The following is a 24,876-nucleotide window of genomic DNA, read 5'->3' on the forward strand; positions in this document are numbered from 1 at the left end:
GATCTTGTGAACAACTTTTCTTTTTTCACATGTTGAAACTAATTCTCTTCTTCCAGGATCAAATTCAACTTGATATTTGTTACTTTTCAATGGTTGCAATCAGTCCATCACCTTTCTTGGCAATATATAACCCACCTTGATATGTAACAAAAAATAATTCCATGCATTGTGTTTGACGAATTTGCTTCTCATCGACGGACCAAATGCATAATATATCAGTATGAACGAGCTTCCTTTTTAAACATGGAAGTTGGTGTGTTTCATTTCCATTCTTATCCTTTTGTTCCTGTAAAATGATATCACAAACTGTAGAAGAAAAAACATTGACGAATAAACTTTGTCTAGTTCCACTTGTTTTTCTTTATTTTCCCTTCCTTCTGCAGTTTATATTACTTCTTTTTCTATTCTTTCTTTTTCTGTTTTCTCCTTCAACCAACGTTGATCCTTAATGACTTGTCTTGGTGTCTTAAATCTATACTTCATCTGATGTCCCTCATGCCTCAAATAAAGGGAACGCTCATCAAGATGAAGTGTTTTATAACGAAGCCATGCCTATCCCAAAAGAAGATGACAAGAGTCCATGAGAGCAATGTCACATAATACTTCTTTCACACATTGTTATGTACTGAATTTGATCCATGCCTGATCCAGATGAAAGGTTGCTGGTAACTGGAGTTTCTCCACCAATCTTTGGCTCACAACATTGTTTTCGCTTCCGTAATCGAATGCAACTAAACATGGATGGCCTTCGGTTAAACACTTTGTATAATAAACTTCCTTCCTATTCTAAATCTAGATAGCCAGGCTCTGAATACCAAATGATGTGAATCCACAAGGTTCTATTCGTTTGACTGATCTATCATTGTTGCAATGCTAACAAGCAAAAAATTTGAGAAATTATTTAAAACGAGAAAATGGAAACAAAAAAGAAGATGGAACGAAAACTGATCGACATCACACCTCCAAGAATGGAAGATAAGCTTAAGAGTTGAAACACACAAAGGGATACAAGACCTTTCATTAAACTCATTAATTCTTGAATCACTCAGGAACTTAGGAGAATCACTCTCACTCAGATAGATGAGATAAAACTCGTTTATTTTCTGAATAAAACTCAGCTTGCCTTCATTGATGAAAATGGTTCAATTTTTATAGGAGCTTTAACCATCAGAATTGCAAAAGACACATAAATTTCAATATCATCCAGCTTAAAGCTATTAATTAATGATCCACTATGGCTAATAACAATCCGCTACCTAATGGTTGATTGTAACTGAATTTAAGGCTACCAAAAGTCATCCACAAACTTTGAGCAAAGGTCCTTTTGATCTTCCAAAGGTTGGTTCTTAAGTTGGCATATGGACCCTTATTTCAACTTGAAGATAAAGCAAAACTAAAGCCCATTAATTGGTTAAGCACAAACACAATTTGGTCAAAAAATTTTACAAACAATGGGCCCTTATTTAAATAAAAGAAACTGCATCAACACGTCGCATTAATCATCCTCCATTTGACTCATATGTAATTCACATCATACCCTCCTTCTTCGAGATGATTTGTCCCGAATCATAAGACACTAGTTTTAATGTAAGTTTATTATGATCTTGTGAACAACTTTTCTTTTTTCACATGTTGAAACTAATTCTCTTCTTCCAGGATCAAATTCAACTTGATATTTGTTACTTTTCAATGGTTGCAATCAGTCCATCACCTTTCTTGGCAATATATAACCCACCTTGATATGTAACAAAAAATAATTCCATGCATTGTGTTTGACGAATTTGCTTCTCATCGACGGACCAAATGCATAATATATCAGTATGAACGAGCTTCCTTTTTAAACATGGAAGTTGGTGTGTTTCATTTCCATTCTTATCCTTTTGTTCCTGTAAAATGATATCACAAACTGTAGAAGAAAAAACATTGACGAATAAACTTTGTCTAGTTCCACTTGTTTTTCTTTATTTTCCCTTCCTTCTGCAGTTTATATTACTTCTTTTTCTATTCTTTCTTTTTCTGTTTTCTCCTTCAACCAACGTTGATCCTTAATGACTTGTCTTGGTGTCTTAAATCTATACTTCATCTGATGTCCCTCATGCCTCAAATAAAGGGAACGCTCATCAAGATGAAGTGTTTTATAACGAAGCCATGCCTATCCCAAAAGAAGATAACAAGAGTCCATGAGAGCAATGTCACATAATACTTCTTTCACACATTGTTATGTACTGAATTTGATCCATGCCTGATCCAGATGAAAGGTTGCTGGTAACTGGAGTTTCTCCACCAATCTTTGGCTCACAACATTGTTTTCGCTTCCGTAATCGAATGCAACTAAACATGGATGGCCTTCGGTTAAACACTGTGTATAATAAACTTCCTTCCTATTCCAAATCTAGATAGCCAGGCTCTGAATACCAAATGATGTGAATCCACAAGGTTCGATTCGTTTGACTGATCTATCATTGTTGCAATGCTAACAAGCAAAAAATTTGAGAAATTATTTAAAACGAGAAAATGGAAACAAAAAAGAAGATGGAACGAAAACTGATCGACATCACACCTCCAAGAATGGAGGATAAGCTTAAGAGTTGAAACACACAAAGGGATACAAGACCTTTCATTAAACTCATTAATTCTTGAATCACTCAGGAACTTAGGAGAATCACTCTCACTAAGATAGATGAGATAAAACTCGTTTATTTTCTGAATAAAACTCAGCTTGCCTTCATTGATGAAAATGGTTCAATTTTTATAGGAGCTTTAACCATCAGAATTACAAAAGACACATAAATTTCAATATCATCCAGCTTAAAGCTATTAATTAATGATCCACTCAAGCTAATAATGATCCGCTACTTAATGGTTGACTGTAACTGAATTTAGGACTACCAAAAGTCATCCACAAACTTTGAGCAAAGGTCCTCTTGATCTTCCAAAGGTTGGTTCTTAAGTTGGCATATGGACCCTTATTTCAACTTGAGGATATAGCAAAAATAAAGCCCATTAATTGGTTAAGCACAAACACAATTTGGTCAGACAATTTTACAAACATTGGGCCCTTATTTAAATAAAAGAAACTACATCAACACGATGCATTAATCATCCTCCATTTGACCCATATGCAATTCACATCATACCCTCATTCTTCGAGAAAATTTGTCCCGAATCTTAATACACTAGTTTTAATGTAAGTTTATTATGATCTTGTGAAGGACTTTTATTTTTTCACAAGTTGAAACTAATTCTCTTCTTCCAGGATCAAATTCAACTTGATATTTGTTACTTTCCAATGGTTGCAATCTGTCGATAACATTTCTTTGCAATAGTAACCCACCTTGATATGTAACAAAAAATAATTCCATGCATTGTGTTTGACGAATTTGCTTCTCATCGACGGACCAAATGCATAATAAATCACTATGAACAAGCTTCCCTTTTAAACATGGAAGTTGGTGTGTTTCATTCACATGCTTATCCTTTTGTTCCTGTAAAATGACATCACAAACTGTAGAAGAAAAAACATTGACGGATAAACTTTCCCTAGTTCCATTTGTTTTTCTTTATTTTCCCTTCCTTCTGCAGTTTATATTACTTCTTTTTCTATTCTTTCTTTTTCTATTTTCTCCTTCAACCTACATTGATCCTTACTGACTTGTCTTGGTGTCTTAAAATTTATACTTCATCTGATGTCCTTCATGCCTCAAATAAAGGGAACGTTCATCAAGATGGAGTGTTTTATAACGAAGCCATGCCCAGTCAATGGGAGCAATATCACATAATACTTCTTTCACACATTGTAATGTACTGAATTTGATCCATGCTTGATCCAGATGACAGGTTGCTGGTAATTGGAGTTTCTCCACCAATCTTTGGCTCACAACATTGTTTTCGCTTCCGTAATCGAATGCAACTAAACATTCATAGCCTTCGGTTAAACACTTTGTATAATAAACTTCCTTTCCTATTCCAAATCTAGATAGCTAGGCTCTGATTACCAAATGATGTGAATCCACATGGTTCGATTCGTTTGACTGATCTATCATTGTTGGAATGCTAATAAGCAAGAAATTTGAGAAATTATTTAAAACGAGAAAATGGAAACATAAACGAATATGGAACAGAAATTGACGGACATCACACTTCCAAGAATGGAATATAAGCCTAAGAGTTGCAACACACAAAGGGATAAAGGACCTTTGATTAAACTCATGGATTCTTGAATCACTCAAGAACTTAGGAGAATCACTCTCACTAAGATAGATGAGATAAAACTCGTTTATTTTCTGAATAAAACTCAGCTTGCCTTCATTGATGAAAATGGTTCAACTTATATAGGAGCTTTAACCATCAGAATTACAAAAGACATATAAATTTCAATATCAACCCGCTTAAAGCTATTAATTAATGATCCACTCAAGCTAATATCGATCCGCTACTTAATGGTTGATTGTAACTGAATTTAAGGCTACCAAAAGTCATCCATAAATTTTGAGCAAAGGTCCTCTTGATCTTTCAAAGGTTGGTTCTTAAGTTGTCATATGTACCCTTATTTCAACTTGAAGATAAAGGAAAACTAAAGCCCATTAATTGGTTAAGCACAAACACAATTTGGTCAGCCAATTTTACAAAGCATTGGGCCCTTATTTAAATAATAGATACTGCATCAATACGCCGCATTAGTCATCCCCCATTTGACCCATATGCAATTCACATCATACCCTCCTTCTTCGAGAAGATTTGTCCTGACTCTTAAGACACTAGTTTTAATGTAAGTTTATTATGATCTTGTGAAGGACTTTTATTTTTTCACAAGTTGAAACTAATTCTCTTCTTTCGGGATCAAATTCAACTTGATATTTTTTACTTTCCAATGGTGGAAATCCGTCGATAACATTTCTTGGCAACAATACCTCATCTTGATATTTAACAACAATTAATTCCATGCATTGTGTTTGACGAATTTGCTTCTTATCGACGGACCAAATGCATAATAAAGCACAATGAACAAGCTTCCTTTTTAAACATGGATGTTGGTGTGTTTCATTCACATGCTTATCCTTTTGTTCCTGTAAAATGACATCACAAACTGTAGAAGAAAAAACATTGACGAATAAACTCTTCATCATATTTTTCTCTAAGTCCATAACTTTTTCTTTATTTTCCTTTCCTTCTGAAATTTATATTACTTCTTTTTCTATTCTTTCTTTTTCTGTTTTCTCCTTCAGCCTACGTTGATCCTTACTGACTCTTCTTGGTGTCATAAATTTCTACTTATTTTGATGTCCCTCATGTCTGAAATAAAGGGAACGTTCGTCAAGATGGAGTGTTTTAAAACGAAGCCATGCCCATCCCAAAAGAAGAAGACAAGAGTCCATGGGAGCAATATCACATAATACTTCTTTCACACATTGCCATGTACTGAATTTGATTCATGCTTGATCCAGATGAAAGGTTGCTGGTAACTAGAGTTTCTCTACCAATCTTTGGCTCACAACATTGTTTCCGCTTCCGTAATCGAATGCAACTAAACATCGATGGCCTTCGATTAAACACTTTGTATAATAAACTTCCTTTCCTAATCCAAATCTAGATAGTCAGGCTCTGAATACCAAATGAGGTGAATCCACATGGTTCGATTCGTTTGACTGATCTATCATTGTTGGAATGCTAACAAGCAAGAAATTTGAGAAATTATTGAAAACGAGAAAATGGAAACATAAAAGAGGATGGAACGAAAATTGATAGACATCACACTTCCAAGAATGGAAGATAAGCCTAAGAGTTGAAACACAAAAAGGGATAAAGGGCCTATGATTAAACTCATGGATTCTTGAATCACTCAAGAACTTAGGAGAATGTCTCTCACTAAGATGGATGAGATAAAACTCGTTTATTTTCTGAATAAAACTCATCTTGCCTTCATTGATGAAAATGGTTCAACTTATATAGGAGCTTTAACCATCTGAATTACAAAAGACATATAAATTCCAATATCAACCCGCTTAAAGCTATTAATTGATGATCCACTCAAGCTAATAACGATCCGCTACTTAATAGTTGATTGTAACTGAGTTTAAGGTTACCAAAAGTCATCCACAAACTTTGAGCAAAGGTCCTCTTGATCTTCCAAAGGTTGGTTCTTAAGTTGGCATACTGATGAAGGATTAACTTGTTCCTTTTTAAGATTATTGAATATGGTGTGAGTTGATTAAGAAAGCTAAGTGAAATCCCCACTGGAGATTAAGATAGAAAGCTATCTAGATGTGAAGGTTCCTTTCACAAAGCTCAAGAGAAGAAGATGATGGATTGATTCAAAACAAAAAGGAAATGGAAAGCACATAAACCATAGAAAACCAAGAACAAGTAAAGGAAGAAGAAAACATAAAATGGAAAGGAAAGAAATGGTACAAATGTGAGAAGCACGCCACTACAAGGCTTGGCTACAAGCCATGGCAACCTTGAAGATGAGTGGATGTGTGCCGCCACTTGCTATACAAGATAAGGCTTAAAAGTATTCACTCCCAAGAGAGGAAACTCTCAGAAATGGTTGAGACACAAGAGTGTTTTTACTTCAAAATGTTCAACCCTTTCACATGTCTAGGAGCACCCCTTATATAGAAGAGTTTAGGGGCCTCTAAGCAAATAAAAGATACCTAAGGATGTCTCTACAAAAACCTAACCTTAGCTTCTAGAAACTAGGTCAAATAAGGTTACAAAAATGATAGACAAAAGAGCTAACTATGGTGTGTGCAAGACTAATTTCGTTCTAGCACAAAAGGAGACAAAGAATGTGTCTCATATGTCTCCAAAAAGTGGCCAAAGTGTGCTAAAACCAAAGGAGACCAAAGGTACATAGGTACACTTGTTTCATGCCTTTTACTTTATGCTTTATGCCTTTGCTTTACTCTCTCCTCCACATCATTTATGCTCCCCAATCACCATACGCCACCTAGCATTGCTTTCTTACTCCTAATTAATCTTCAAAGCAAATAAACATAGATTAACATGTTGGCTCAAGTCAAGTCAACTATAGTCAACAAGTCAAACCTAGTCAAAGGTCAACAAGTCAACAAAAGTTGATTCAACTAAGTCAACTAAAGTTGATTCAACTAAGTCAACTTATGGAATCAAAAATAGCAAACACAAATGAAAGGGATGAAGGATTAGTGAACTTCTTTTCTAAACATGCTTAGTCTTCTAAAGCATTTGCCTCCATCCTTGGTTGGGGTAAATCCTTCATCACATATGGACCCTTATTTCAACTTGAAGATAAAGCAAAACTAAAGCCCATTAATTGGTTAAGCACAAGCACAATTTGGTCAGCCAATTTTACAAAGCATTGGGCCCTTATTTAAATAAAAAAAACTGCATCAACATGCCGCATTAGTCATCCTCCATTTGACGCATGTGCAATTCACATCATACACTCCTTCTTCGAGAAGATTTGTCCCGAATCTTAAGACACTAGTTTTAATGAAAGTTTATTATGATCTTGTGAAGGACTTTTATTTTTTGACAAGTTGAAAATAATTCTCTTCTTCCAGGATCAAATTCAACTTGATATTTGTTACTTTACAATGGTTGCAATCCGTCGATAACATTTCTTGGCAACAGTACCCCATCTTGATATGTAACAATAAATAATTCCATGCATTGTGTTTGACGAATTTGCTTCTTATCGACGGACCAAATGCATAATAAAGCACTATGAACTAGCTTCCTTTTTAAACATGGAAGTTGGTGAGTTTCCTTCACATGCTTGTCCTTTTGTTCTTGTAAAATGAAATCACAAACTGTAGAAGAAAAAACATTGACGAATAAACTTTTCATCATATTTTTCTCTAGTTCCATTTGTTTTTCTTTATTTTCCCTTCCTTCTGCAGTTTATATTACTTCTTTTTCTGTTTTCTCCTTTACCCTACGTTGATCCTTACTGACTTGTCTTGGTGACATAAATTTCTACTTCTTTTGATGCCCCTCATGCCTCAAATAAAGGGAATGTTCATCAAGATGGAGTGTTTTAAAACGAAGCCATGCCCATCACAAAAGAAGATGACAAGAGTCCATGGGAGCAATATCACATAATACTTCTTTCACACATTGCCATGTACTGAATTTGATCCATGCTTGATCCAGATGACAGGTTGCTGGTAACTGGAGTTTCTCCACCAATCTTTGGCTCACAAAATTGTTTTCGCTTCCGTAATCGAATGCAACTAAACATGGATGGCCTTCGGTTAAACACTTTGTATAATAAACTTCCTTTCCTATTCCAAATCTAGATAGTGAGGCTCTGAATACCAAATGATGTGAATCCACATGGTTCGATTCGTTTGCCTGATCTATCATTGTTGGAATGCTAACAAGCAAGAAATTTGAGAAATTATTTAAAACGAGAAAATGGAAACATAAAAGAGGATGGAACGAAAATTGATAGACATCACACTTCCAAGAATGGAAGATAAGCCTAAGAGTTGAAACACAAAAAGGGATAAAGGACCTTTGATTAAACTCATGGATTCTTGAATCACTCAAGAACCTAGGAGGATCACTCTCACTAAGATTGATGAGATAAAACTCGTTTATTTTCTGAATAAAACTCAGCTTGCCTTCATTGATGCAAATGGTTCAACTTATACAGGAGCTTTAACCATCAGAATTACAAAAGACGCATAAACTTCAATATCAACCTGCTTAAAGCTATTAATTAATGATCCCCCCAAGCTAATAACTATCTGCTACTTAATGGTTGATTGTAACTGAGTTTAAGGTTACCAAAAGTCATCCACAATCTTTGAGCAAAGGTCCTCTTGATCTTCCAAAGGTTGGTTCTTAAGTTGTCATATGGACCCTTATTTCAACTTGAAGATAATGCAAAACTAAAGCCCATTAATTGGTTAAGCACAAACACAATTTGGTCAGCCAATTTTACAATGCATTGCGTCCTTATTTAAATAAAAGAAACTGCATCAATACGGCACATTAGTCATCCTCCATTTGACCCATATGTAATTCACATTATACCCTCCTTCTTCAAGAAGATTTGTCCCGAATCTTAAGACACTAGTTTTAATGTAAGTTTACTATGATCTTGTGAAAGACTTTTATTTTTTCACAAGTTGAAACTAATTCTCTTCTTCCAGGATCAAATTCAACTTGATATTTGTTACTTTCCAATGGTTGCAATCCGTCGATAACATTTCTTCGCAACAGTACCCCATCTTGATATGTAACAATAAATAATTCCATGCATTGTGTTTGACGAATTTGCTTCTTATCGACGGACCAAATGCATAATAAAGCACTATGAACAAGCTTCCTTTTTAAACATGGAAGTTGGTGTGTTTCATTCACATGCTTATCCGTTTGTTCCTGTAAAATGACATCACAAACTGTAGAAGAAAAAACATTGACGAATAAACTTTTCCTCATATTTTTCTCTAGGTCCATTTCTTTTTCTTTATTTTCCCTTCCTTCTGCAGTTTATTACTTCTTTTTCTATTATTTCTTTTTCTGTTTTCTCCTTCAGCCTACGTTGATCCTTACTGACTTGTCTTGGTGTCATAAATTTCTTCTTATTTTGATGTTCCTCATGCCTCAAATAAAGGGAACGTTCGTCAAGATGGAGTGTTTTAAAACGAAGCCATGCCCATCCCAAAAGAAGATGACAAGAGTCCATGGGAGCAATATCACATAATACTTCTTTTACACATTGCCATGTACTGAATTTGATCTATGCTTGATCCAGATGAAAGGTTGCTGGTAACTGGAGTTTCTCCACCAATCTTTGGCTCACAACATTGTTTTCGCTTCCGTAACCGAATGCAACTAAACATGGATGGCCTTCGGTTAAAGACTTTGTATAATAAACTTCCTTTCCTATTCCAAATCAAGATAGCCAGGCTCTGAATACCAAATGATGTGAATCCACAGGGTTCGATTGGTTTGACTGATCTATCATTGTTGGAATGCTAACAAGCAAGAAATTTGAGAAATTATTTAAAACGAGAAAATGGAAATATAAAAGAAGATGGAATGGAAATTGATGGACATCACACATCCAAAAAATGGAAGTTAAGCCTAAGAGTTGAAACACACAAAGGGATAAAGGACCTTGGATGAAACTCATGGATTCTTGAATCACTCAAGCACCTAGGAGAATCCCTCTCACTAAGATAGACGAGATAAAACTCGTTTATTTTCTGAATAAAACTCAGCTTGCCTTCATTGATGCAAATGGTTCAACTTATATAGGAGCTTTAACCATCAAAATTACAAAAGACGCGTAAATTTCAATATCAACCTGCTTAAAGCTATTAATTAATGATCCCCTCAAGCTAATAACTATCTGCTACTTAATGGTTGATTGTAACTGAGTTTAAGGTTACCAAAAGTCATCCACAAACTTAGCAAAGGTCCTCTTGGTCTTCCAAAGGTTGGTTCTTCAGTTGGCATATGGACCCTTATTTCAACTTGAAGATAAAGCAAAACTAAAGCCCATTAATTGGTTAAGCACAAACACAATTTGGTGAGCCAATTTTACAAAGCATTGGGCCCTTATTTAAATAAAAGAAATTGCATCAACACGGCGCATTAGTCATCCTCCATCTAACCCATATGCAATTCACATCATACCCTCCTTCTTCGAGAAGATTTGTCCCGAATCTTAAGACACTAGTTTCAATGTAAGTTTATTATGATCTTGTGAAGGACTTTTATTTTTTCACAAGTTGAAACTAATTCTCTTATTCTAGGATCAAATTCACCCTTATATTTGTTACTATCTAATTGTTGCAATCCATCGATAACATTTCTTGGCAACAGTACCACATCTTGATATGTAACAATAAATAATTCCATGCATTGTGTTTAACGAATTTGCTTCTTATCGACGGACCAAATGCATAATAAAGCACTATGAACATACTTCCTTTTTAAACATGGAAGTTGGTGTGTTTCATTCACATGCTTATCCTTTTGTTCCTGTAAAATGACATCACAAACTGTCGAAGAAAAAACTTTGACGAATAAACTTTTGATCATATTTTTCTCTAGTTCCATTTCTTTATTTTCCCTTCCCTCTGCAGTTTATGTTTCTTCTTTTTCTATTCTTTCTTTTTCTGTTTTCTCCTTTAGCCTGCGTTGATCCTTACTGACTTGTCTTGGTGTCATAAATTTCTACTTCTTTTGATGTCCCTCATGCCTCAAATAAAGGGAACGTTCACCAAGATGGAGTGTTTTAAAACGAAGCCATGCCCATCCCAAAAGAACATGACAAGAGTCCATGGGAGCAATATCACATAATACTTCTTTCACACATTGTCATGTACTGAATTTGATCCATACTTGATCCAGATGAAAGGTTGCTGGTAACTGGAGTTTCTCCACCAATCTTTGGCTCACAACATTGTTTTCGCTTCTGTAATCGAATGCAACTAAACATGGATGGCTTTCGGTTAAACACTTTGTATAATAAACTTCCTTTTCTATTCCAAATCTAGATAGCTAGGTTCTGAATACCAAATGATGTGAATCCACAGGGTTAGATTCGTTTGACTAATCTATCATTGTTGGCATGCTAACAAGCAAGAAATTTGAGAAATTATCTAAAACGTGAAAATTGAAACATAAAAGAAGATGGAACGGAAATTGATACACATCACATTTGCAAGAATAGAAGATAAGCCTAAGAGTTGAAACACACAAAGGGATAACGGACCTTTGATTAAACGCATGGATTCTTGAATCGCTCAAGAACCTAAGAGAATCACTCTCATTAAGATAGATGACATAAAACTCGCTTATTTTCTGAATAAAACTCAGCTTGCCTTCATTGATGAAAATGGTTCAACTTATAGAGGAGCTTTAACCATCAGAATTACAAAAGGCACATAAATTTCAATATCAACCCGCTTAAAGCTATCAATTAATGATGCACTCAATCTAATAACGATCCGCTACTTAATGGTTGATTGTAACTGAATTTAAGGCTACGAAAAGTCATCCACAAATTTTTACCAAAGGTCCTCTTGATCTTCCAAAGGTTGGTTCTTAAGTTGGCATATGGAACCTTATTTCAACTTGAAGATAAAGCAAAACTAAAGCCGATTAATTGGTTAAGCACAAACACAATTTTGTCAACCAATTTTAGAAAGCATTGGGCCCTTATTTAGATAAAAGAAACTGCATCAACACGGCGCATTAGTCATCCCCCATTTGACCCATATGCAATTCACATCATACCCTCCTTCTTCGAGAAGATTTGTCCCGAATCTGAAGACACTAGTTTTAATGTAAGTTTATTATGATCTTATGAAGGACTTTTATTTTTTCACAAGTTGAAACTAATTCTCTTCTTCCACGATCAAATTCAAATTGATATTTGTTACTTTCCAATGGTTGCAATCCGTCGATAACATTTCTTGGCAACAGTACCCCACCTTGATATGTAAAAATAAATAATTCCATGCATTGTGTTTGACGAATTTGCTTCTTATCGATGGACCAAATGCATAATAAAGCACTATGAACAAGCTTCCTTTTTAAACATGGAAGTTGGTGTGTCTCATTCACATGCTTATCCTTTTGTTTCTGTAAAATAACATCACAAACCGTAGAAGAAAAAACACTGACGAATAAACTTTTCATCATATTTTCCTCTAGTTCCATTTCTTTTTCTTTATTTTCCCTTCCTTCTGCAGTTTATATTACTTCATTTTCTATTCTTTCTTTTTATGTTTTCTCCTTCAGCCTACGTTGATCCTTACTGACTTGTCTTGGTGTCATAAATTTCTACTTCTTTTGATGTCCCTCATGCTTCAAATAAAGGGAACGTTCATCAAGATGGAGTGTTTTAAAACGAAGCCATGCCCATCCCAATAGAAGATGACAAGAGTCCATGGGAGCAATATCACATGATACTTCTTTCACAAATTGCCATGTACTGAATTTGATCCATGGTTGATCCAGATGAAAGGTTACTGGTAACTTGACTTTCTCCACCAATCTTAGGCTCACAACATTGTTTTCGGTTCCGTAATCGAATGCAACTAAACATGGATGGCCTTCGGTTAAACACTTTGTATCATAAACTTCCTTTTCTATTCCAAATCTTGATAGCCAGGCTCTCAATACCAAATGATGTGAATCCACAGGGTTCAATTCGTTTGATTCTCCTATCATTGTTGGAATGCTAACAAGAAAGAAATTTGAGAAATTATCTAAAACGTGAAAATGGAATCATAAAAGAAGATGGGACGGAAATTGATAGACAACGCACTTCCAAGAATAGAAGATAAGCCTAAAAGTTGAAACACACAAAGGGATAAAGGACCTTTGATTAAACTCATGGATTCTTGAATCACTCAAGAACTTCGGAGAATCACTCTCACTAAGATAGATGAGATAAAACTCGTTTATTTTCTGAATAAAACTCAGCTTGACTTCATTGATAAAAATGGTTCAACTTATATAGGAGCTTTAACCATCAGAATTTCAAACGACACATAAATTTCAATATCAACCCACTTAAAGCTATTGATTAATGATCCACTCAAGCTAATAACGATCTGCTACTTAATGGTTGATTGTAATTGAATTTAAGGCTACCAAAAGTCATCCACAAACTTTGAGCAAAGGTCCTCTTGATCTTCCAAAGGTTGGTTCTTTAGTTGTCAAATGGACCCTTATTTCAACTTGAAGATCAAGCAAAACTAAAGCCCATTAATTGGTTAAGCACAAACACAATTTGGTCATCCCATTTTAGAAAGCATTGGGCCCTTATTTAAATAAAAGAAACAACATCAACACGACAAATTAGTCATCCTCCATTTGACCCATATGCAATTCACATCATACCCTCCTTCTTCGAGAAAATTTGTCCCGAATCTTAAGACACTAGTTTTAATATAAGTTTCTTATGATCTTGTGAAAGACTTTTATTTTTTCACAAGTTGAAACTAATTCTCTTTTTCCAGGATCAAATTCAACTTGATATTTGTTACTTTCCAATGGTTGCAATCCGTTGATAACATTTGTTGGCAACAGTACCCCACCTTGATATGTAACAATAAATAATTCCATGCATTGTGTTCGACGAATTTGCTTCTAATCGACGGACCAAATGCATAATAAAGCACTATGAACAAGCTTCCTTTTTAAACATGGAAGTTGGTGTGTTTCATTCACATGCTTATCCTTTTGTTCCTGTAAAATGACATCACAAACTGTCGATGAAAAACCACTGACGAATAAACTTTTCATCATATTTTTCTCTAGTTCCATTTCTTTTTCTTTATTTTCCCTTCCTTCTGCATTTTATATTACTTCTTTTTCTACTCTTTCTTTTTCTGTTTTCTCCTTCAGCCTACTTTGATCCTTACTGACTTGTCTTGGTGTCATAAATTTCTATTTCTTTTGATGTCCCTCATGCCTCAAATAAAGAGAACATTCATCAAGATGGAGTGTTTTAAAACGAAGCCATGCCCATCCCAAAAGAAGATGACATGAGTCCATGGGAGCAATATCACATAATACTTCTTTCACACATTGCCATGTACTGAATTTGATCCATGCTTGATCCAGATGAAAGGTTGCTGGTAACTGGACTTTCTCCACCAATCTTTGGCTCATAATATTGTTTTCGCTTCCGTAATCGAATGCAACTAAACATGGATGGCTTTCGGTTAAACACTTTGTGTAATAAACTTCCTTTCCTTCTCCAGATCTAGATAGCCAGTCTCTGAATACCAAATGTTGTGAATCCACATGGTTCGATTCATTTGACTGATCTATCATTGTTGGAATGCTAATAAGCAAGAAATTGAGAATTTACTTAAAACGAGAAAATGGAAACATAGAAGAGGATGGAACGGAATTTGATAGACATCACACTTCCAAGAATGGAAGATAAGCCTAAGAGTTGAAACACACAAAGGGATAAAGGACCTTTGATTAAACTCATGGATTCTTGAATCACTCAAGAACTTAGGAGAATCACTCTCACTATGATAGATGAGATAAAACTCGTTTATTTTCTGAATAAAACTCAGCTTGCCTTCATTGATGAAAATGGTTCAACTTATATAGGAGCTTTAACCATCAAAAATACAAAAAGAAACATACATTTCAATATCACCCTGCTTAAAGTTATTAATTAATGATCCACTCAAGCTAATAACGATCTGCTACTTAATGGTTGATTGTAACTGAAATTAAGGCTACCAAAAGTCATCCACAAATTTTGAGCAACGGTCCTCTTGATCTTCCAAAGGTTGGTTCTTTAGTTGGCATATGGACCCTTATTTCAACTTGAAGATAAAGCAAAACTAAAGCCCATTAATTGGTTAAGCACAAACACAATTTGGTCTTCCAATTTTAGAAAGCATTGGGCCCTTATTTAAATAAAAGAAACAACATCAACACGACAAATTAGTCATCCTCCATTTGACCCATATGCAATTCACATCATACCCTCCTTCTTCGAGAAAATTTGTCCCGAATCTTAAGACACTAGTTTTAATATAAGTTTCTTATGATCTTGTGAAAGACTTTTATTTTTTCACAAGTTGAAACTAATTCTCTTTTTCCAGGATCAAATTCAACTTGATATTTGTTACTTTCCAATGGTTGCAATCCGTTGATAACATTTGTTGGCAACAGTACCCCACCTTGATATGTAACAATAAATAATTCCATGCATTGTGTTCGACGAATTTGCTTCTAATCGACGGACCAAATGCATAATAAAGCACTATGAACAAGCTTCCTTTTTAAACATGGAAGTTGGTGTGTTTCATTCACATGCTTATCCTTTTGTTCCTGTAAAATGACATCACAAACTGTCGATGAAAAACCACTGACGAATAAACTTTTCATCATATTTTTCTCTAGTTCCATTTCTTTTTCTTTATTTTCCCTTCCTTCTGCATTTTATATTACTTCTTTTTCTACTCTTTCTTTTTCTGTTTTCTCCTTCAGCCTACTTTGATCCTTACTGACTTGTCTTGGTGTCATAAATTTCTATTTCTTTTGATGTCCCTCATGCCTCAAATAAAGAGAACATTCATCAAGATGGAGTGTTTTAAAACGAAGCCATGCCCATCCCAAAAGAAGATGACATGAGTCCATGGGAGCAATATCACATAATACTTCTTTCACACATTGCCATGTACTGAATTTGATCCATGCTTGATCCAGATGAAAGGTTGCTGGTAACTGGACTTTCTCCACCAATCTTTGGCTCATAATATTGTTTTCGCTTCCGTAATCGAATGCAACTAAACATGGATGGCTTTCGGTTAAACACTTTGTGTAATAAACTTCCTTTCCTTCTCCAGATCTAGATAGCCAGTCTCTGAATACCAAATGTTGTGAATCCACATGGTTCGATTCATTTGACTGATCTATCATTGTTGGAATGCTAATAAGCAAGAAATTGAGAATTTACTTAAAACGAGAAAATGGAAACATAGAAGAGGATGGAACGGAATTTGATAGACATCACACTTCCAAGAATGGAAGATAAGCCTAAGAGTTGAAACACACAAAGGGATAAAGGACCTTTGATTAAACTCATGGATTCTTGAATCACTCAAGAACTTAGGAGAATCACTCTCACTATGATAGATGAGATAAAACTCGTTTATTTTCTGAATAAAACTCAGCTTGCCTTCATTGATGAAAATGGTTCAACTTATATAGGAGCTTTAACCATCAAAAATACAAAAAGAAACATACATTTCAATATCACCCTGCTTAAAGTTATTAATTAATGATCCACTCAAGCTAATAACGATCTGCTACTTAATGGTTGATTGTAACTGAAATTAAGGCTACCAAAAGTCATCCACAAATTTTGAGCAACGGTCCTCTTGATCTTCCAAAGGTTGGTTCTTTAGTTGGCATATGGACCCTTATTTCAACTTGAAGATAAAGCAAAACTAAAGCCCATTAATTGGTTAAGCACAAACACAATTTGGTCTTCCAATTTTAGAAAGCATTGGGCCCTTATTTAAATAAAAGAAACAACATCAACACGACAAATTAGTCATCCTCCATTTGACCCATATGCAATTCACATCATACCCTCCTTCTTCGAGAAAATTTGTCCCGAATCTTAAGACACTAGTTTTAATATAAGTTTCTTATGATCTTGTGAAAGACTTTTATTTTTTCACAAGTTGAAACTAATTCTCTTTTTCCAGGATCAAATTCAACTTGATATTTGTTACTTTCCAATGGTTGCAATCCGTTGATAACATTTGTTGGCAACAGTACCCCACCTTGATATGTAACAATAAATAATTCCATGCATTGTGTTCGACGAATTTGCTTCTAATCGACGGACCAAATGCATAATAAAGCACTATGAACAAGCTTCCTTTTTAAACATGGAAGTTGGTGTGTTTCATTCACATGCTTATCCTTTTGTTCCTGTAAAATGACATCACAAACTGTCGATGAAAAACCACTGACGAATAAACTTTTCATCATATTTTTCTCTAGTTCCATTTCTTTTTCTTTATTTTCCCTTCCTTCTGCATTTTATATTACTTCTTTTTCTACTCTTTCTTTTTCTGTTTTCTCCTTCAGCCTACTTTGATCCTTACTGACTTGTCTTGGTGTCATAAATTTCTATTTCTTTTGATGTCCCTCATGCCTCAAATAAAGAGAACATTCATCAAGATGGAGTGTTTTAAAACGAAGCCATGCCCATCCCAAAAGAAGATGACATGAGTCCATGGGAGCAATATCACATAATACTTCTTTCACACATTGGCATGTACTGAATTTGATCCATGCTTGATCCAGATGAAAGGTTGCTGGTAACTGGACTTTCTCCACCAATCTTTGGCTCATAATATTGTTTTCGCTTCCGTAATCGAATGCAACTAAACATGGATGGCTTTCGGTTAAACACTTTGTGTAATAAACTTCCTTTCCTTCTCCAGATCTAGATAGCCAGTCTCTGAATACCAAATGTTGTGAATCCACATGGTTCGATTCATTTGACTGATCTATCATTGTTGGAATGCTAATAAGCAAGAAATTGAGAATTTACTTAAAACGAGAAAATGGAAACATAGAAGAGGATGGAACGGAATTTGATAGACATCACACTTCCAAGAATGGAAGATAAGCCTAAGAGTTGAAACACACAAAGGGATAAAGGACCTTTGATTAAACTCATGGATTCTTGAATCACTCAAGAACTTAGGAGAATCACTCTCACTATGATAGATGAGATAAAACTCGTTTATTTTCTGAATAAAACTCAGCTTGCCTTCATTGATGAAAATGGTTCAACTTATATAGGAGCTTTAACCATCAAAAATAGAAAAAGAAACATACATTTCAATATCAACCTGCTTAAAGTTATTAATTAATGATCCACTCAAGCTAATAACGATCTGCTACTTAATGGTTGATTGTAACTGAAATTAAGGCTACCAAAAGTCATCCACAAATTTTGAGCAACGGTCCTCTTGATCTTCCAAAGGTTGGTTCTTTAGTTGGCATATGGACCCTTATTTCAACTTGAAGATAAAGCAAAACTAAAGCCCATTAATTGCTCAAGCACAAACACAATTTGGTCTTCCAATTTTAGAAAGCATTGGGCCCTTATTTAAATAAAAGAAATTGCATCAACACGACGCATTAGTCATCCTCCATTTGACCCATATGCAATTCACATCATACCCTCCTTCTTTGAGAAGATTTGTCCCGAATCTTAAGACACTAGTTTTAATGTAAGTTTATTATGATCTTGTGAAGGACTTTTATTTTTTCACAAGTTGAAACTAATTCTCTTTTTCCAGGATCAAATTCAACTTGATATTTGTTACTTTCCAATGGTTGCAATCCGTTGATAACATTTGTTGGCAACAGTACCCCACCTTGATATGTAACAATAAATAATTTCATGCATTGTGTTCGACGAATTTGCTTCTAATCGACGGACCAAATGCATAATAAAGCACTATGAACAAGCTTCCTTTTTAAACATGGAAGTTGGTGTGTTTCATTCACATGCTTATCCTTTTGTTCCTGTAAAATGACATCACAAACTGTCGATGAAAAACCACTGACGAATAAACTTTTCATCATATTTTTCTCTAGTTCCATTTCTTTTTCTTTATTTTCCCTTCCTTCTGCATTTTATATTACTTCTTTTTCTACTCTTTCTTTTTCTGTTTTCTCCTTCAGCCTACTTTGATCCTTACTGACTTGTCTTGGTGTCATAAATTTCTATTTCTTTTGATGTCCCTCATGCCTCAAATAAAGAGAACATTCATCAAGATGGAGTGTTTTAAAACGAAGCCATGCCCATCCCAAAAGAAGATGACATGAGTCCATGGGAGCAATATCACATAATACTTCTTTCACACATTGCCATGTACTGAATTTGATCCATGCTTGATCCAGATGAAAGGTTGCTGGTAACTGGACTTTCTCCACCAATCTTTGGCTCATAATATTGTTTTCGCTTCCGTAATCGAATGCAACTAAACATGGATGGCTTTCGGTTAAACACTTTGTGTAATAAACTTCCTTTCCTTCTCCAGATCTAGATAGCCAGTCTCTGAATACCAAATGTTGTGAATCCACATGGTTCGATTCATTTGACTGATCTATCATTGTTGGAATGCTAATAAGCAAGAAATTGAGAATTTACTTAAAACGAGAAAATGGAAACATAGAAGAGGATGGAACGGAATTTGATAGACATCACACTTCCAAGAATGGAAGATAAGCCTAAGAGTTGAAACACAAAAGGGATAAAGGACCTTTGATTAAACTCATGGATTCTTGAATCACTCAAGAACTTAGGAGAATCACTCTCACTATGATAGATGAGATAAAACTCGTTTATTTTCTGAATAAAACTCAGCTTGCCTTCATTGATGAAAATGGTTCAACTTATATAGGAGCTTTAACCATCAAAAATACAAAAAGAAACATACATTTCAATATCAACCTGCTTAAAGTTATTAATTAATGATCCACTCAAGCTAATAACGATCTGCTACTTAATGGTTGATTGTAACTGAAATTAAGGCTACCAAAAGTCATCCACAAATTTTGAGCAACGGTCCTCTTGATCTTCCAAAGGTTGGTTCTTTAGTTGGCATATGGACCCTTATTTCAACTTGAAGATAAAGCAAAACTAAAGCCCATTAATTGCTCAAGCACAAACACAATTTGGTCTTCCAATTTTAGAAAGCATTGGGCCCTTATTTAAATAAAAGAAATTGCATCAACACGACGCATTAGTCATCCTCCATTTGACCCATATGCAATTCACATCATACCCTCCTTCTTTGAGAAGATTTGTCCCGAATCTTAAGACACTAGTTTTAATGTAAGTTTATTATGATCTTGTGAAGGACTTTTATTTTTTCACAAGTTGAAACTAATTCTCTTTTTCCAGGATCAAATTCAACTTGATATTTGTTACTTTCCAATGGTTGCAATCCGTTGATAACATTTCTTAGCAACAGTACCCCACCTTGATATGTAACAATAAATAATTCCATGCATTGTGTTTGACGAATTTGCTTCTAATCGACGGACCAAATGCATAATAAAGCACTATGAACAAGCTTCCTTTTTAAACATGGAAGTTGGTGTGTTTCATTCACATGCTTATCCTTTTGTTCCTGTAAAATGACATCACAAACTGTCGAAGAAAAACCACTAACGAATAAACTTTTCATCATATTTTTCTCTAGTTCCATTTCTTTTTCTTTATTTTCCCTTCCTTCTGCATTTTATATTACTTCTTTTTCTACTCTTTATTTTTCTGTTTTCTCCTTCAGCCTATTTTGATCCTTACTGACTTATCTTGGTGTCATAAACTTCTATTTCTTTTGATGTCCCTCATGCCTCAAATAAAGGGAACATTCATCAAGATGGAGTGTTTTAAAACGAAGCCATGCCCATCCCAAAAGAAGATGACATGAGTCCATGGGAGCAATATCACATAATACTTCTTTCACACATTGCCATGTACTGAATTTGATCCATGCTTGATCCAAATGAAAGGTTGCTGGTAACTGGACTTTCTCCACCAATCTTTGGCTCACAACATTGTTTTCGCTTCCGTAATCGAATGCAACTAAACATGGAGGGCTTTCGGTTCAACACTTTGTATAATAAACTTCCTTTCCTTCTCCAGATCTAGATATCCAGGCTCTGAATACCAAATGACGTGAATCCACATGATTCGATTCATTTGACTGATCTATCATTGTTGGAATGCTAACAAGCAAGAAATTTGAGATATTACTTAAAACGAGAAAATGGAAACATAAAAGAAGATGGAACGAAAATTGATAGACATCACACTTCCAAGAATGGAAGATAAGCCTAAGAGTTGAAACACACAAAGGGATAAAGGACCTTTGATTAAATTCATGGATTCTTGAATCACTCAAGAACTTAGGAGAATCACTCTCACTAAGATAGTTGAGATAAAACTCGTTTATTTTCTGAATAAAACTCAGCTTGCCTTCATTGATGAAAATGGTTCAACTTATATAGGAGCTTTAACTATCAGAGTTACAAAAGACACATAAATTTCAATATCAACCTGCTTAAAGCTATTAATTAATGATCCACTCAAGCTAATAACGATCCGCTACTTAATGGTGGATTGTAACTGAATTTAAGGCTACCAAAAGTCATCCACAAACTTTGAGCAAAGGTCCTCTTGATCTTCCAAAGGTTGGTTCTTAAGTTGTCATATGGACCCTTATTTCAACTTGAAGATAAAGCAAAACTAAAGCCCATTAATTGGTTAAGCACAAACACAATTTGGTCAGCCAATTTTAGAAAGCATTGGGCCCTTATTTAAATAAAAGAAATTGCATCAACACGACGCATTAGTCATCCTCCATTTGACCCATATGCAATTCACATCATACCCTCCTTTTTCGAGAAGATTTGTCCCGAATCTTAAGACACTAGTTTTAATGTAAGTTTATTATGATCTTGTGAAGGACTTTTATCTTTTCACAAGTTGAAACTAATTCTCTTTTTCTAGGATCAAATTCAACTTGATATTTGTTACTTTCCAATGGTTGCAATCCGTCGATAACATTTCTTGGCAATAGTACCCCACCTTGATATGTAACAATAAATAATTCCATGCATTGCGTTTGACGAATTTGCTTCTTATCGACGGACCAAATGCATAATAAATGATGAAGGATTATCTTGTTTCCTTTTAGAGTTATGAATATGGTGAAGTTGTTTAAGAAAGCTTTTTGAAAATTCCCACTAGACATTAAAATAGCATGCTATCTAGATGTGAAGGTTCATTTCTCAAGCTCATGAAAGGAAGAAGATAGTTGGATTCAAGCTTAAACACACACGGCAATAACAACACTAAAGAGCAAAATGAAAAAAACAATAAAAATGGAAAGCATAGAAGATGAAGAATGGAAGAAGCACGCCACTCATAGGGGGGGATCTAAGCCAACCAAGCCCTAGAGATGAGTGATGGTGCTGCCACTTGCAAGCAAGATAAGGCAAAGGTGAGTTCACTTCTAGGAAGGAGAGCTCACGAAAATTGGTGGTTGAATGCACAAAGTTTATAACAAAATGATCAACCCTTTTACAAGACAAGGAGCACCCTTTAAATAGGAGTTCATAAGGGTCCTTTAGCAAATACAAAAACATGATCGACATCACACTTCCAAGAATGGAAGATAAGCCTAAGAGTTTAAACACACATAGTGATAAAGGACCTTTGACAAAACTCAGGGATTCTTGAATCAGTCAAGAACTTAGGAGAATCACTCTCACTAAGATAGAAGAAATAAAACTCTGATATTTTCTGAAGAAAACGCAACTTGCTTTCATTGATGAAAGTGGTTCAGCTTATATAGGAGCTTTAACCATCAGAATGACAAAAGACATATAAATTTCAATTACAACCCACTTAAAGCTATTAATGATCCACTCAAGCTAATAATGATCTGATGAAGGATTGACACCAACCAAATATGAAGGCCAATGCTTAAGAAGACTAAGCATGTTTAGAAAGGAAGTTCACTAATCCTTCATCCCTTTCATTTATGTTTGTTATTTTTGATTCCCTAAGTTGACTTAGTTGAATCAACTTTAGTTGACTTGTTGACCTTTGACTAGGTTTGACTTGTTGACTATAGTTGACTTGACTTAAGCCAACATGCTAATCTATGTTTATTTGCTTTGTAGGTTAATTAGGAGTAAGAAAGCAATGCTAGGTGGCGCATGGTGATTGGGGAGCATAAATGATGTGGAGGAGAGAGTAAAGCAAAGGCATAAAGCATAAAGTAAAAGTTGGCTCTTTTGTCTCTCATTTTTGTAACATTATTTGACCTAGTTTCTAGAAGCTAGGGTTAGGTTTTTGTAGAGACATCCTTAGGTATCTTTTATTTGCTTAGAGACCCCTAAACTCTTCTATATAAGGGGTGCTCCTAGATATGTAAAAGGGTTGAACATTTTGAAGTAAAAACACTCTTGTGTCTCAACCATTTGTGAGAGTTTCCTCCCTTGGGAGTGAATACTTTTAAGCCTTATCTTGCATAGGAAGTGGCGGCACACATCCACTCATCTTCAAGGTTGCCATAGCTTCTAGCCTAGCCTTGTTGTGGCGTGCTTCTCACATTTTTACCATTTCTTCCCTTTCCATTTTATGTTTTCTTCTTCCTTTAATTGTTCTTGGTTTTCTATGATTTATGTGCTTTCCATTGCCTTTTCATTTTGAATCAATCCATCATCTTCTTCTTTTGAGCTTTATGAAAGGAACCTTCACATCTAGATAGCTTGCTATCTTAATGTCCAGTGGAGATTTCACTTAGCTTTCTTAATCAACTCACACCATATTCAATAATCTTAAAAAGGAACAAGATAATCCTTCATCATTTGGTATCTAGAGCCTAGGTTATCTTGAATATGGTGTTTTTCATGTTCTAACCTTGTCTTGTGTAGCTATCTTTGAATAGTCCACATAAAAACAATGCTGGCAGAAACTGTTCACGATTTTAAAAGATTAAACTGCACCTGCTCAGTGGTCCAAAAATTACGTTCTTGATGTCAAAAGAAAGCTCTGTGAGTCTAGTTTCTAACAAAAAAAGAACCAATGCATTTGGAGTTCTGTGGAGAGAGTTATGATTGAAATAGTGAGCAAAGGTCAGAGCTGCCAAGATCACCGCGAATCAACGTTTTTCAGGTTATGTTGGGCAGTTTTGGCTACTGTTTTTGTTACTCTTCTTACTCCTAAATGTGGTTGGATAACATGTCTTTGGATGCTTAGTCTTTGAGCCTCAAATCCATGAGTTTAAATGCATGATAGCTACATGTTTATGTCTTTGTGTATGTCATTTGAGTCTTTAAATGTGTCTAACTTTTGCTTGAGTCATATGTCATATGCTTCTTTGAGTTTTCTTATTCTTGTTTCTATGTATTTGAGCTATTGCATGAGATCTATGCCTTTTGTTGTAGCATGTTCCTTGAAATTGATTTTGACCTAATTTTTAAGGAACTAAGTGTTCAAGACACCCTAAAATATCATTCTCATCATCTTAAGTACCTAGTTTTGAAAAGAAAAATTATTCTCATGACCAAAAACAGTTTGGCCGAGAGCTAATGTGTTGCTTGGTGAATCCATTTGGCCATTTTTACTAGGTGTTATGCTACCAAATTTTATACTTGGATTTTGGGTGATATTGGCAAATTAGTTCCATGCTTTAACTTCGTTATGATTTTTCTTGGTGTATGCATAATTTGAGGTATAATCTTGGCTTGTTCAAATGCTTTCCATAGAGTCTTTAAAAGTGTTTTTCATTGCTTTAGTCTTGTTGAAGTTTTGTCTTTAAAACAAAATTT

This window comes from Vigna unguiculata, chromosome 9 (genome assembly GCF_037176805.1).
Source record: "Vigna unguiculata cultivar grain cowpea cultivar isolate G323 ecotype 2 chromosome 9, ASM3717680v1, whole genome shotgun sequence".
NCBI lineage: Eukaryota > Viridiplantae > Streptophyta > Magnoliopsida > Fabales > Fabaceae > Vigna > Vigna unguiculata.